The sequence below is a fragment of the Colossoma macropomum genome, unplaced genomic scaffold (genome assembly GCF_904425465.1).
Source record: "Colossoma macropomum unplaced genomic scaffold, Colossoma_macropomum, whole genome shotgun sequence".
Classification (NCBI taxonomy): Eukaryota; Metazoa; Chordata; class Actinopteri; order Characiformes; family Serrasalmidae; genus Colossoma; species Colossoma macropomum.
Window position 1 is genome coordinate 18,652,011 of NW_023494804.1, and position 14,645 is coordinate 18,666,655.

Below are 14,645 nucleotides of genomic sequence, written 5' to 3' on the forward strand. Positions count from 1 at the left end.
TCTTTGAAAAACGATTCTTAACTACATCTCAAATGAAACATCTGACATCTGTCTATGCATCTAATGTATCCACCCCCGTATAAATATTCTAGTTTTATAAATATTCTTTCTGCTTCGTCCTGCAGCCTCTGAAAAGCCCAAGCAGCCCACATGAGCAGCCCATTAAGGCATTTGATCTGTGTCAGTGTCTCTGTTCCTTGAAATGATGATGATGATGGTGTTTACAAGCAGTGAAGACGAGGACTCTTCACATTTCACATTTCAGAGGCTGTTTGACGTTCGCAGGATCGCTATAGACGTATTGGTTCTTAGCACGAACGTCATTTTTGTGCTTCCATTCGAGCCAATGAAAAGCCTCAAGTTTTGCAGGTTGATGACAAGCCCCTCCCCTTCACCCCCCTCCCCAAACCAGAGGAGCTGAAAGAGCTTTGGTACCCTGAGAGGCAATTAGAAGGCGGGCGAATCCCCGTTCATGCAACTTTTACTGCGTGCTGTTTATCGGTTCCAGCCAAGCAGATCTCGCCCGCTGCAGACGCTGCGAAGATTTCAGCACTGGCGCTGTCCACTGCTCCTACAACTGACCTGACTGGACGGTCAACTTCAAACTTGTCTCTTCCCCAATTACGCGCGTGCTGGTGGCCGAAAGGGGACTGGGCTACACCAACGAGACCCAACACTAGTGTGCGGTGCACCGTCACGACCAGACACATACGCGCGCGCGCGCTACACACACCCTTCCCACTGCAAGCGGCGCCTTGCAATGCCGGGCTGCAGCGCATAAGGAAACGAGGAGAACCCGAGCGCCAAGTCCAGGAGTACTACTAGAAACCCAGCCGGTCTTAGTCCAGGTATGTACCCGTTTCCTATAATAACTCTCGCGCAAAAGGGAAGGAAGGCTTTTGCTTTTGCTTTCCGACTGTGCACGAGCTTCTCGCCAAAAGATCTGCAGTGACCGTCCTCTCCTTCTGCCCGTTTCTTTGAAAACTCTCAGGGAATCAGAAGGAAGGCTTTGCTCGCTGTTTTTAGGATTGGGAAGCCGAAATTGTGCGCGAACGTCTCGCAGACAGCGTCCCGGATCTGCAGTGACCGCGCGCGGATTCTCGTTCTGCAGAAAAGGGAGTTTTCTTATGTTTTTATGTTTTTTATGTTTTTTTCCTTTCATCTCCCTCAAAAACCGCCTCTGAAAGCGCATTTGAGCCTTTCTTTGTGCAGCAGCTCGAGGCGGCGAGGGTGTGAATTACTCATTTTCGTGCGTATCCCACTCGCTCGATGTAGGTCAGCGAGTAAGCTTGAAGGGTGTGGATGGGCTTCGTGCGTTTTTGCACAAAAAAAAAGAAAAAAAAACAACAACCCTGACTTCGTGCATCACCTTTTCCTGCAAAAAATAAGGTGGCAACCAACTTAAAAGCAAGTAGAACTTTAGCATTGGAGTTATTCGATGTTTATGCGCGTGCAGCTATACACTCTCTCGAGGAGAGTGTGTAGGTGCGTGTGTTATTATGTGTGCACTGAAATCTCCACCGCGTGTTGTATCAGCTCAGTCTGGGTTATCATGGTAAAATATTCGTGCATCAGCTCGTGACGTATGTACCCCCCAACCCCAAACCCCATAGGCTCCTTATGAGCTCTTGAGGGTCCTGTAGGATTTACAGGGTCCTCCAGTCGGTTCCACATGAATAATATCACATTGTCATTGGGGTCGCTGATGTCCTTTCAGTGCTGGCTATCTGGTGACACAGTGGACCAAGGTTTACTGTGATATATACAGATTGGAAAAATGTGTTTAAACTTGGCAAAATTTAATGCACATTTTCCATTTTCTTGCTGAATTTTATATTGTGCTGTTGGTATATAGTTAGCCACAGTGGAGGTCACAGTTCCACCACAAGAAGTGCCCTTTATTATTATGTTATGTGCCAGGCAGAAGGAGGTCACCACCAGCCACAGGATAAACCCTCACAGTGACCCCTCACACACAAACAACCTGCGCCACAGACATACTAAAACATAACCAAGCCATACTTACAGCTTAAACTAACAAACAACAACAATAAGCAACCCTTTTTAGGAGGGTGCATCCCTACTATGAGCCTCCTGAGCTACTCAGAGGCAGTACAAGCCAGTAGCAGGTTGCTAAATACACCCCCCTGCCCCCCCCACAAAAGTCAACCATTTGAGCAACCCACCAGCTCAAGCCAAATCCCTGGTCATGTGTAGTCCTGGCCAGCACAAATGCTGAGGCGCTGCCTCTGCTGCTGGTGACTGATCTAAGCCGGATGGTCGCCGTTCCAGCAGTTTGTATGTGTGCGTTAGCATGCCTGGGCACAGTGGGGATATCAGCAAGCCCATGATGGCGGTTCCTGCTGCGCTTGACCCACAGCCTGCGGCGGCCACCAGACCTCCTGGCTGGCCTCCGTTTACCCACTGGCTCAGGTTCATGGCACCATGTGGCACGGTGTTCTCTTTTTCTGCAACGCCGGCTCACCAACTGCTCTGCTGCTTGCCGTGGTGCCTCAACGCTGAAGCCTTCAACAATTGCTTTCGCTGGCCTCCCTTTTCCCATCACAGCCATCATGCTTGCAATGCCGCATCTAGTATCAAGCCTCACGTGGTGCTTCGTTGTCGAGTCTTCCTGTGCCAGCTCTGTAATCGAGCCTTACCATGCTGTCTCGCCTTGAAGTTCTTTGTAGCACAGTACCACTCTGGACTGTCTAGAGGCACTACCCCACTTCTGACACCACTGTGGTGTCAGTGTAAAGTAAGACAAAAGGAAGGCCATGATCCCACCACAATAAGTGATATTTATTAAACATCAGAAAGATGAAACAGCACGTAACATCCAGCCAACCCCGCAGGGCAGGTCACCACCAACCACAGGCTTCAACCTCACAGTGACCCTCCCTCACACACAAACATTACCAACACATTCCCACAACTTAAACTAATGAACAACAGCAATAAACAAAAATAAACACTTTTTTAGGCAGTTGTGCACAAACCATGAGCCTCCGTGCATGGCCGCCCACATGGCCACACCTCCCAAGCTTCTCAGAAGCAGTGTGAGCCAGTAGCACGTTTCTATAATATATTGGGAAAAAATAAAACAAAATATGCCATGTGCTAATGTTTGGGCACCCTTGATCATATTACGTGGCTTGTTGATTTTCTAAATGAAAACACACAGCACCTCAACAGGGAACACATTCCTGCTAATTTTAATGCAGTTTGCACATGCCACATTTTATGTTTTATTCATGTAAACATGAATTGTGCATTGATTTTTTCTTTTACTTGGAAAAATGAACAAAGCAGCAAAACAGGCAATATGACAAGGGTGCCAAAACCTTTGCATATGGCTGTATGTAAATAAATAAACAAACAAACTAACATAAATATAGTAAAATGTATTAAAAAAGCTATTACTATGTTGGTTAGAAGAGTACAGGTGCCTATTTATATACTCTATACACACTGAGGTCTATCATTCATTTACATGGACGCTAAAACCTCCAATGTACGCTGTAGGCCATTAAGGATTCTATGGGGTTTGAAAGGTTTATATATTGTATGTAGCCTGAGGTATGGGTTTTAAGTATCCTATATGGGACCAGTGTGGTCACTGATGTGGTCAGTGACGTGATCAGTGATGGTGGCTATGCAGCAAGTGATAGAGTGAACCAAGGTTTATGATCATATGTTTATACGCATGAGTGTGCCAGATCAACCAGGGCTATTTTGGTAGAATATTTCTACATCAGCTCTAATGTGTTAACCCTCTAAATCCCACTGGACCCTAAGCTCTCTAGAGGGTCATGTCCTGTGGGGTTTAGAGGGTTAAAAGCAGTGTACATAAGCTATAGAATGGGTTTAAGCAACCTATTTAGAACCGGTGATGTGATATTAATGTAGTGTGATGGTTTTATTAGTGTGAGTGAGTTTTATGATCATATGTTTCTATGTGTAAGTGTGGCAGATCAGGCTATTTTGATAAAATATTTGTGTATCAGCTGCAAAGCCTCTAAACCACACAGGGCCTTTCTGGGTTAAAAACACTGAATGTAGTCTTTATGGGAGAAGTTGTTACATTACATATTCAATGTTTAACATATTTTCAGTTTTTAAGTCACCCCTAAAATAACCCCTTTGATTTTTTTATGTGCATATGGTAGCTTTCTTTGTCACATGCAATGATGTGATGTTAGAGTTGGCTATATGGTATAACAATGAAAAAGTGTGACTGAATTTGATGTCTGTCCATGCTGAGAACATCCTATCTAGAGAAAACGATCTGTTTACAAACTCCTGTTCATGTTTACTGAGGTGTAATTGAAGAATTAGACATAGTATCCAGCTTATTGCTGCACACCATGATACTTTTTTGTGATTAAATGTTTTTTTATTTTTTAAGATGCAGCCCCAAAATAATAATGTCAAATAAAGCAGGCAAAATAAATAAATAAATAAAAAAATAACAACTAGTAAAACGGAGCACATTGATTTAAAAAAGAAAAACCAAAGAAACAAAAAATTACTCTGATAAATATATCAAGATGGACGGAATTTCTGGTAAACAGACAGTATCTTGAGTGTCTCGACTGCTTATAACATCCAAACATGACAGAAAATTGGGGATGAATAAAAATAGTGGTCATCTTCATTGTTTCACTACTCGAATACTTGTGTGCTGACGTTTGTAGCTTAATCGATCTGTCATCAGAAATCTGAACCTGCATGAAAGATCCTTTATTCAGAGGATCCTGTTTATATCCTACATAAATTATTCATGCTAATAAAGTCATTTCATTTAAAGTTTTTAATTGTGTTTACACTGAGAATCAGGCAGTGAACCATAACATATACCCTTTTCACAGCAATGTCTAATCTAGAAATCTGCTTTTTCAACCAGCATTTCAATAATGCACTTTTTTCACCATGGGAGCTAGCTTTGTTAGCATCAAGCTAGCTAGTAGGATTGCTTGCCACTATATGAGATTTTATGCCAGGTCTAGTTTAAACAGACATTTTTCAGCTCATAACAGGCATGTAAGTTACATTTTTTACTGTGTATGTCTCAGTTTTAAGTAATGCTTTATTCAAAGGCCTGAACTTGAACCCTGTATTTTATTACTGCAGCGTTAGCCTGATAGCTGGTTAGCTTTCTGCTATCTGCTTGGCCTACTAATGAGTTATGAAGAGAATATAACATGTAAACCTGTTAAAGTGAGTCTGTTAGCAGCAAATAGTGAATAATAACTGGAAGCTCATCATCTGGTTGCATTTTATGGGCTCAGATTTCAACTCTTAACAACTGGGCTTTTTCAAGGAGTCATTATGAAGTCACATTCACTGCTGAAGCTCTGTGCTATTCATGCTTGTAGTATTGTCATCATTACAATGGAGAGAATGGATCACTCAAGCCACAGAATTGTCTCGTCTGATGAGGAGGACAACATGCTAAAAGCCAAAGTTAGCAGGGTAGCTGGCTTTCTAGATACCTCACCTCAGTTTGGCTTCTTTTATCTAACTAATGCTAGCTTGGTTGTATTGATTGTTGGCTAGGCTACTGGTCAGGATTGGTTGACACCACAGGGATTCCCAAAGGCTATATGATGTATTTGTGTAATGCACACTAGGTGAGAGAATGCTGAAAAAAGGAAAAAATTAAAATGATATAGAATCATGAATTCTGTCAAACCGATTAGCCTGAGGGATACAATGCTGATCTATAGAAACTGCTTAACATAACAAGTAACAATTTATACTTAAGTAATAGAACACGAGAGGCAGTGTGTTATCGTGAAATAACATCACGGCTGTGATTTGGTCGCAGGCACGAGCCATGATGTGTGATGTTATTCGTGATAACACACAACCTTGAGTGTTCTATTGCTTTTATACAACAGTTAAATAAATAAAGTAAGAAATTAATAAACTGGGCCGTGAACGTGTCATTTAATATGTTTTAATGTTAGCAATTCCTTCCGCCAAATCATAGTTCCTTAACAAGCAACTCGTTGCTATGTTAGAATAATGAGCTCCGCTCACTCGCTACACAGCTGGCAGTTCGTTCTCCAGCTCCTTACACTAAATTCCCAAACTGTCATCACCACTGAGCACCTTTCTTGTTTTTTATTGCGGCAGTTTTATGGCTCAGTCCGATTTGGTCAGACTCTGAAGATGAGACTACACGTTTGGCGAATGGTATTTGGCTCATGTCTGGCTACTTTCAGGTTGTTTAGGTGTTCTTCTGTCACAGCTGCTAACTGAAAAGCTGCTCAGTGGTAATGATAGTTTGTGAATTTAGTGTAGTCTCATCTTCAGAGTCTGACCAAATCGGCTTTAGGTCAAATGTGATTTTAAAAGTATCCATTTTCTGTTTGTGCAAAGTAAGAAGTAAAAACGTTCAAATGGCTTGAGCGTCTCCTACAGCTGTCAAACTCGTTGCTTAGCAACGGCGTCTTAGCGGAGTGATATAGTGTTTGTGAATAGCCGGTGATGTTATGGCGAAATATCAGTACAGCTAGAATGCTTCTCAACCAATCAGCTTGCTTGGCCAGAAGTAACTGTTGTATAATGTTATATTAAGGCCTATTGGATAGTTAGTTATTTTGGACTAAGTGGCTTATTAGTGGCAGCCTTGAAAACTGCAGCTGTTTAGCTTTTCTTGAGCACGTCACACTTTTGCCTCAGTATTGTCTTCACCAGAATGGACCAAAACACATGAAAGTATGAGCAGAAATGGTGTGATGTGATGTTTGAGGGAACAGAGTGACTGTTAGGTTGCTTGCTAACTTTGTATTTTCCAGTGAATGAATGTTCTAATGTGGTGGAGCTTCATGTGTCTCTGAGGAAGTGAGAGGAGAAGACCTAGCTAACGGATGGAACTGGCAAAATTATGGGGAGTGAATAGTTTTCACAGCAGGGGGTCTCACCCCTCCCCTTTCACCCCTCATTGCTTGCTAGCAGCTCAACAGAGTCACAACACTCACAGAGAGACAATATTGTCCTCGTTCATCTGATAACAGAGTTACAGGGTAAAATATCTTATTTGATTATGCAAATTAAAAATGTCAGAGCTGGTTTCCATTCCACTGGCGGAAAGGACACTACAGAGGCCACAGAAAGAAATGCGTCCAGCTGTAAACTCAAACAAAATTAACATCTACTCATAGTAGATTCCTTTTTCAAGTAGTCTTGTCCTTGTCCATTCCAGTGAACTGTTTTTTTAGCCAGGCAAATTTATTCACAGCTTATATGTATAAATCTGTCATATACAAGTTCTTTCTGAACAGCAAATGTCCTTCAATGGGATGTCATGTGGAGGTCAGCTCCCCTGACCGTCTCCCAGCAGTAATCACTGCAGGTTGTTGGCAGTGTTCCTGTGCCAGTTCACTGGTCCTCTCTCTGACACGTAACACTTCTTTTTTTCTGAAGAAGAAATGACCTTCTTTAGTAGACTCCTTTCCTGTCTTGTGTTTCCTGACCACCTCAGTGCTGTGGGTGTAAACCTTGTCTTTCCTAACGTTTGATCAGCTGTCCATTCAGAGTCATAGATACTGAGCTGCATAGCAGCCTGATTTGAATTTGATGACACAAAACCAAGCTGTTCAGCCTACAGCACATCAGCCCTCCACTTCACGCTGACGTTATAAGCAGTATTTAACCTAAATTGTTTTTTAAATGAGGCACAATGCAGGGCATCCATTCTGAACGGAGTTCATTTACATATTTCAGTCTCAAAGGCACAGTGACAAAACAGCCAGTTTAATTCTAAGACAGGTTGAAAAACGTAATGTAAAAATGAATTTTAACAGTTTTTGGTATATGAAAGCACACAAGTTATTTTAGTGGACCTCGAGTGAAAAAATCTTGACCAAACATGTGAACATGAAACAAAGCTATGCTGAGAAAAGTGATGAGTGGAATTTGCTTGAAATGGCCTTGAATGTAAAGAGCAGCTCGTATGTTCAGATGAAATAAATAAATAAATAAATAAATAAATAAATAAAAAGTTTTGTTCTATTATAAATAAAAAATGGCAACACCGTATTGTCTTTCATTAATAATACAAATGAAATAATAATAATTGTGTCAATGTGCCACATATTATCATAGAAATTGTCATGTATTTCAATCAGATGACTTTAGAACATCACTTTTTTCATTGTAGAAGGATCTATAAGCATGACTCAATACAGAATGCTAATTCATGGCCATTCATTTTTATTCATAGCTAGCAACGTTAGCCAATTTTGCTGAACGATTCCTTTAATAATAATAATAATAATAATAATAATATTGTAACATCATTACATTTAGAAAAAGACATAGCCGAAAAGAAAAATAAGTAAATAAATAAAAAAGCAGTGAAGCACTATAACATTTAATAAAAGGCCATTCTAAATAAAAATGTCTTCAGGCAGATTTTTAAACAAGTCAGTGTCGGATGTGTTTGCCGTGTGTAGTTCCTGTTCAGGTTTACCTTTTTCTCCAGCTTAGTCTCAACACTCAGATAATCTCTCTGATCTGCCTCCCTGCCTCTAGAGCCCCAACAGCTCATTCACTATTCACTTCTAGAGCCACGCAGCCTGCTCCTCTTAACTGCAGCCTCTTCAGCAGATAGACAGACAGACAGAAAGACAGACAGACAGATAGATAGATAGATAGATAGATAGATAGATAGATAGATAGATAGATAGATAGACAGACACTTGGATGTTTTGGGTGTTAAAGTAGCGAAAGTCTCTGGACACTATGTACACTAAGGCTGCACAATTTGGAGACATGGAGAGGTCCACTGTTAAAAAAGTAATAAAACAGGAAATAGTAAACAGTATTTTTTGAATGCTAGCTTAAGGGTCTATCTCTCTCTCTCTCTCTCTCTCTCTCTCTCTTTCTTTTTCCCTCCAGAGCATTTTCATTCAAATTCCTCCACGTCTGTGAGCCGTCATTGGGCCAGCGTGAGAATCCACTTACAGCTTTCCCTGTGTGCTGTTTGGCTGCTCTTGTTTGGGGCATCTAAGGGGGCCCAGGGTTACAAACACAGAAACAGAGTGAGGGAGAATGAGGGACAAGTGCTCTGTGTGACTTGTGCTTGGTAGAAAGATTAGAAATCTAGACAAATGAAACAAACAAACAAACAAAAACAGCACATTTACTCTCATCTATTCTGCTCAGGCTCCTCGGTACAAGCCAATACTGCACAGAGTGACGAGATTATGCAGTTATCACTCCGCCGCTCGCGCTGTCTTACAGCGAGCGTTGGCCGTGCCGGTGCTTTTGTTTGGCTGAGTTTTTTTCGGGTGGGTGTTTGTGATTCTGCTGGCGCTCTGGCAGAAGGTGGCCTTGCTGAACTCGTTAGAGTGATTAGTTCCAGGGCTTTTGCTCCGTGTGCTGCGGAGATGAGGGACTAGAATCAATGGGAAAAAGCGTTCCCATGGAGAGAATAAAAGCTTTGTAGCTGCCTCATTCACACAGCGTGTCCCTGCAGGAGAAGGGAATGAAAGGCTGAGCTGGTTGGGATTCCAGTCAGTGCGATGCGGAATGGTGCTGAAGGAGAACACGGTGAAACATGATATTACAGTGATGACAGCATGTAAAAGCAATGCCTCATTATGGTCGGGGTAAAGTGTCACAGACCGTAACACATGATTTGGAGTGTTTCTTGGGAAAGCAAACAATTACAGGCCTGTTGGAGCAGCATTAATTTTAGGTACTATGATAGAAGTGATTACTGACAAGAATTTAACCAAGTATGAATTCTACTTCTGATTCAACGTCCATGGTTTTTACAGTCTAACACTAAGAATACTGTAATAATTCACCTACGCATGCTCCGCCCATAAATGCGTTCTCTTTCTACCTTGGACAAGCTTTACAGAGCATTGGCCAAAATCCCATTCAACCTAGTGAGTTCATACTGGAGCACTCAAACATTTGTTTGGGTTTGCTGCATTGCATTAAGCTATGTGGTGTGGTAGCAAATTAAAAGTTCTGTTAAACGTCTCCAGATCTCACAAGGGCAGCTACTAAACAAAAAGTTTCTGTGAGTGGAGCATGGATAAGTCACTACTAGGGTCAATTATCTTCTAGTTCAATTGCCTTATTGGTGGTATTGATGGATAGAAGCTTCCATTACTTGGTCTCTATGCTTACTATTAGCCTCTTAGCTCTTAGCTAAAGTGAAAAACTAAAGAAGTCAACTTTGAACACCATATACATCTGATTGACTACATTTGTGGTGAGTTGAAAGATCTATAGAGGTCATTCTCCATTTGGAGTGGGAATTCAGGTGGATACATTTTTAAAAAAATGCAAAAAATATATTTTATCCCAAAACTAAATAATCTTAATATGTCCATTATCATCTCCTATTATCATATATGCAAAAAGGATATTAATATTAATTAATAAACTAAACATGAATCAGTTTTATACAAATTCCTAAGTTAAATCTCTTAAAAAAATTGTTTTATATTAAAAATAGTTTTTCAAATGTTGAAATTGGTTTTGTGACGAGCTGTTTTACATAAGCAGAGCAATTATGAAACAGGATAAAACAGAAAAATCAGAGAAATCATAAGGATAAAGTATTATGTAATCATAGGTCAACTGTGTAAATGTACATATTGACTTTTGGAGCTGTGTCTAATATTTTAAGCATCTTTTTAAGCCCTGCAACCTATGTGATGTGGTTTCCCACACCAAATGGAGAATCACACATAGACCTGATTTTTCAACAAACTACCACTTTAAAGTCGACCTAGAATCAATTTTTTACTTTTTTTGTTAGTTCACATCCCTGGTCATGTTCAGCAGGACAACACTTTTGTTTTCCCATAAGCTTCCATCAACATTTGTCCACCTCAAAATCATTGGGACCTGCTACATAGTTGACCTAACCATGCCAGAAACATGGAAGAGGTTGTATTCTGTCATGAGTTGTTGTCCTACTAGTATCTTCAACTGTCATGAAGGATGTTAAAATGTTTGATGTCATGACAGCTTAAAGAGTATGTTTAACCAAAATGATGTGACATAAGCTGTCCTGACATCAAACATTTTAACATCCATCATGACAGTTACTAGCAATTAAATCTTGACACTGTCATGACAACATTACAGCATATGACATCTGCCATGACAATGTATCAAAAGAGAACTTCCAGATGTGCAAGCAGGATTCAGGAAAGGCAGAGGAACGAGAATTATCCTTGCTGATGTTCACTGGATTGTTCAAAAAGCCAAGGAGTTCAAGAAGGAAGCCAACATGTGAATCATTGACTACAGCAAAGCCTTTGATTGTGTCAACTATGTGAAATTATGGAATGTCCTCAGCAAATTAGGAATACCACAGCATCTCATTGTTCTAATGAGGAACCCCTACAATGAGTGTGTTTGCATGCACTTAATAATGCACTTGAGTCATCAGATAATGGGGAAACTCCAGGTCAACATGAGTTGGGCAGTAATCGGATTTCTGCTTTGCAACCAGCCAATAAACTCACAGAAGAAAACATGACATAAACATGACATAAAACTCTATTAAATAATTTAGAAGATTAATAAGATTGATATTTAAATCCGTTATTTTGTGTTTGGTTTCAGCGCTGCTCCAAAAGTGTTTTGCTGCCATCTCATGACATCCACCCTCTGTTCTCGCACATGCGCAGACTGAGAAATCCGATAGAAATCGGAGTACAAGTTTACATGCACTGAGAAATCTGATTACTGAGCTAAAATCCAGCTCTCTTTATCTGACTTCTTAATCGGATTTCTAGATCGGGAGTATGGTGTTTACATGGCCTTTTGAATAATCGGATAACTGCAGAAATCCGATTATGATCACATTATTGAGTGCATGTATACGCACTCATGGTTCTAATCAGGAACCTCTACACTGAATGAGTTTACGTGCACTTAATAATCCGATAACTGCAGAAAATCAGATTTTGTCAGTAATCCCATCACTGCGTTTACATGCACTTGAGTCATCAGATAATGGGGAAACTCTGGGTCTACATGAGTCAGATTTCAGATTTCTGCTTTGCAACCAAACAATAAACTCACAGAAGAAGAACGTAAACGTGAAGTAATACTCAAACTTCATGCTGAGGCTTTTTTTACAAAACGCTGCCCCACTTTACCTGAAAATATGAACACACATCATCCAGAAAGATGAAGAATGTTTAAATTCTTGTTTTCGTCAAGCATGTATTTGGTTTCAGCCTCGCTCCAAAAGTGTTTTGCTGCTGTCTCGCAGCAATGTAAACGCACTCACTCAAACAAGCAGATAATTGACAGACACACTGGTTCCACATCAGAAAAGGCGATTAGACAAGGCTACACTTTATCACAAGACTGCAGGAAGATGAGGATTCAGGATTGGTGGAAAAAACATCAATAACCTTCGACATGCGGATAAAACACTCATAGTGGAAAACCTGGAACAAGGAGGGTTAAAGAACAGAGTGAAGAGATGGGACTCCTGTTCAACATGAAGGAGGCTAATGTTAGGACAACAAAAAAGACCACTAACTTTACCACTGATGGAGACGATCTGGAAACGGTGGACAGCTTTTGCCAACTCTGATCAATTATTTACAACAAAGAATCCAGCTCAGCAGAACGAGGAAGGAGAAGCTTGAAAAGATCTTCAAATGCAATGACTTGTCTCAACAAACAATAATCAGAATTGTCCTGTAGTCTTTGGTGTTTTTATAGATGAGAACGTTGGACAAGAGAGAACTGAGACAAGAAAGATATTCGTGCCTTTAAACTTTTGTGTTGGCATAGACTTTTAAGAGAAGCTTGGATGGCAAAGAGAACAAATGAATGGATCCTCAAATAAATTTAACCCCTTAAAATCTCAGGCTTACATACTTAAGGCTTATTATTCAATAACTGCAGGGACTTCAGTGCCAACTCGTTGAGCTATTCTTAGGTTATAGAAGTGTGTAATAAAATGGGTTAAACCTCATCTCTTATTTGAAGCCCAGAGAATCTGAAGCTGTCATATTTTGTACATATTCTTAGAATTCATTGGAAAAGACCATTATACTTGGAACAGTTAAAGGCAAAAGAGGAAGAGAACAGCTACCAGATGGATGGATACAGTCAGAGGACTCATGAACAAGCCATTAAGAAGCCTAAAGACAAGATTTTCTGGAGAAACACTATCCATATGGTCACTAGAAGTCAGAATTGACTTAATGGCATTTAATAATAATAATACAACAGACGTTATAATAATAATAATTGCATGTCATTGTTATGTAGCAAGGTCTAAATAAAATGTTAACAAAACATCTTATGAGTTTGGATTATGTCACTGTGCACAAAAATAATATGATATTAACCAATAATATCATCAAGTTCCACCACCTCCTCCCTCCCATCACCCTTATCTGTCACTAGCCATGTTTGCATGCAGCCTAATAATTTGTTAATAATCAGACTAATAGCTCAATTAGAATAGAATACATTCATGTAAACACCTTAATCGGAATAGACTAGAATAGTCAGATTGAGGCCATTTAGAACACAATTTCTGGGTAGGTGGGTAATCCTGTAAATAATCTGTTAAATAGAAGAATAATAGCTGTGTAAATGCCTGAATCTGATTACATTTCCAATCTGAAAGTTTAAATACGTTCTGCGCATGTGTGTTTGCGTCAAAGTGAAAAATTACGCCGTTCAACATGGCGGGAGCAGAAACTGGTCTGCAGAGGAGACGAAGTTTATGCTTTGATCTTTAAAAGACGGCGGTGGGACGGCCGTCCATCTTATGTGTCTCAGAACAGGACGCCTGCCTCTCGCCCTTCTTTAATAAGTACATGTGAAGTTACATGTAAAGTTACATGTAAGTTTACATGTAAACACAGACCCTGAGAGGCAATGCTCAGCTAGCTCAGAGACCCTTCCTGATGCTGCATTTCACTCGCGAGTGCACCACCCAAGGTAAATGTGATTTCTCATTCATAATGACTTTAAGTGCTTTGCTTATTTAAAGCCGTGTTTGGAGATCAACCCCTCGACCTCTTGACCCATGTCCAAGTTTCCTGGCTTGTAAAGTACCAGAAATACCAGAAACACAGCTTGTCCTCCTACTCTGAGCTCCCGTGTGAAGCAGCAGGCCCCGGTTAAGAGGATAGCCTGAGAGCAAGAACACAAATGGAAAGAGTATTCGCAGTGGGACGTGTGTTTGATGAAAAAGTAAAACATGGGCAGCTATGAGAGGCTCGCTGGGCCTCTGGAAAAAGGTCTGAATCTGCCAGCTCTGAGATTATGACAGAATCCTGTTCATCACTCTGCAAATTGACTCCTCTCGCGGAATATACCCCCACAGCTACTAAAGCGTTACACACATCACCCGCTTCTTAATATTCTCCAGTGGGAGACGGTCTCTGACGTGAAGAGGAAGAGAATATTCTGAGCCAAACCTATGAATTTTAAACGGAAAGTCTAATTATTTTCCTCTTCTCTGGCAGGTTTGATGCCAACGTCTCTATCAGTGCTTTCATAACTGAGTTTAGGGATGGAAAGTGGGCTTTGCAAACTGGTACAGCGAGCGATTTTCAGCAGCTATTGTGTGGATTCTAATGTCATGGATACAACTGGCAGACTAATTTTAGCCTTTATAGAGC

General features: G+C 40.6%; 1 protein-coding gene across 2 annotated transcripts in view; it reads left to right on the forward strand.

Moving 5' to 3' along the window:
• The first annotated feature begins 465 nt into the window (after nucleotides 1-465).
• Nucleotides 466-14,645, forward strand: part of phf24 (PHD finger protein 24) — a 77,068-nt gene continuing 62,888 nt past the window's right edge. For both annotated transcript variants that reach the window (XM_036595765.1, XM_036595766.1), the window contains exon 1: nucleotides 466-848. The gene's annotated coding sequence lies outside the window, so the exon portion shown is untranslated. The remainder of the gene's footprint in view (nucleotides 849-14,645) is intronic.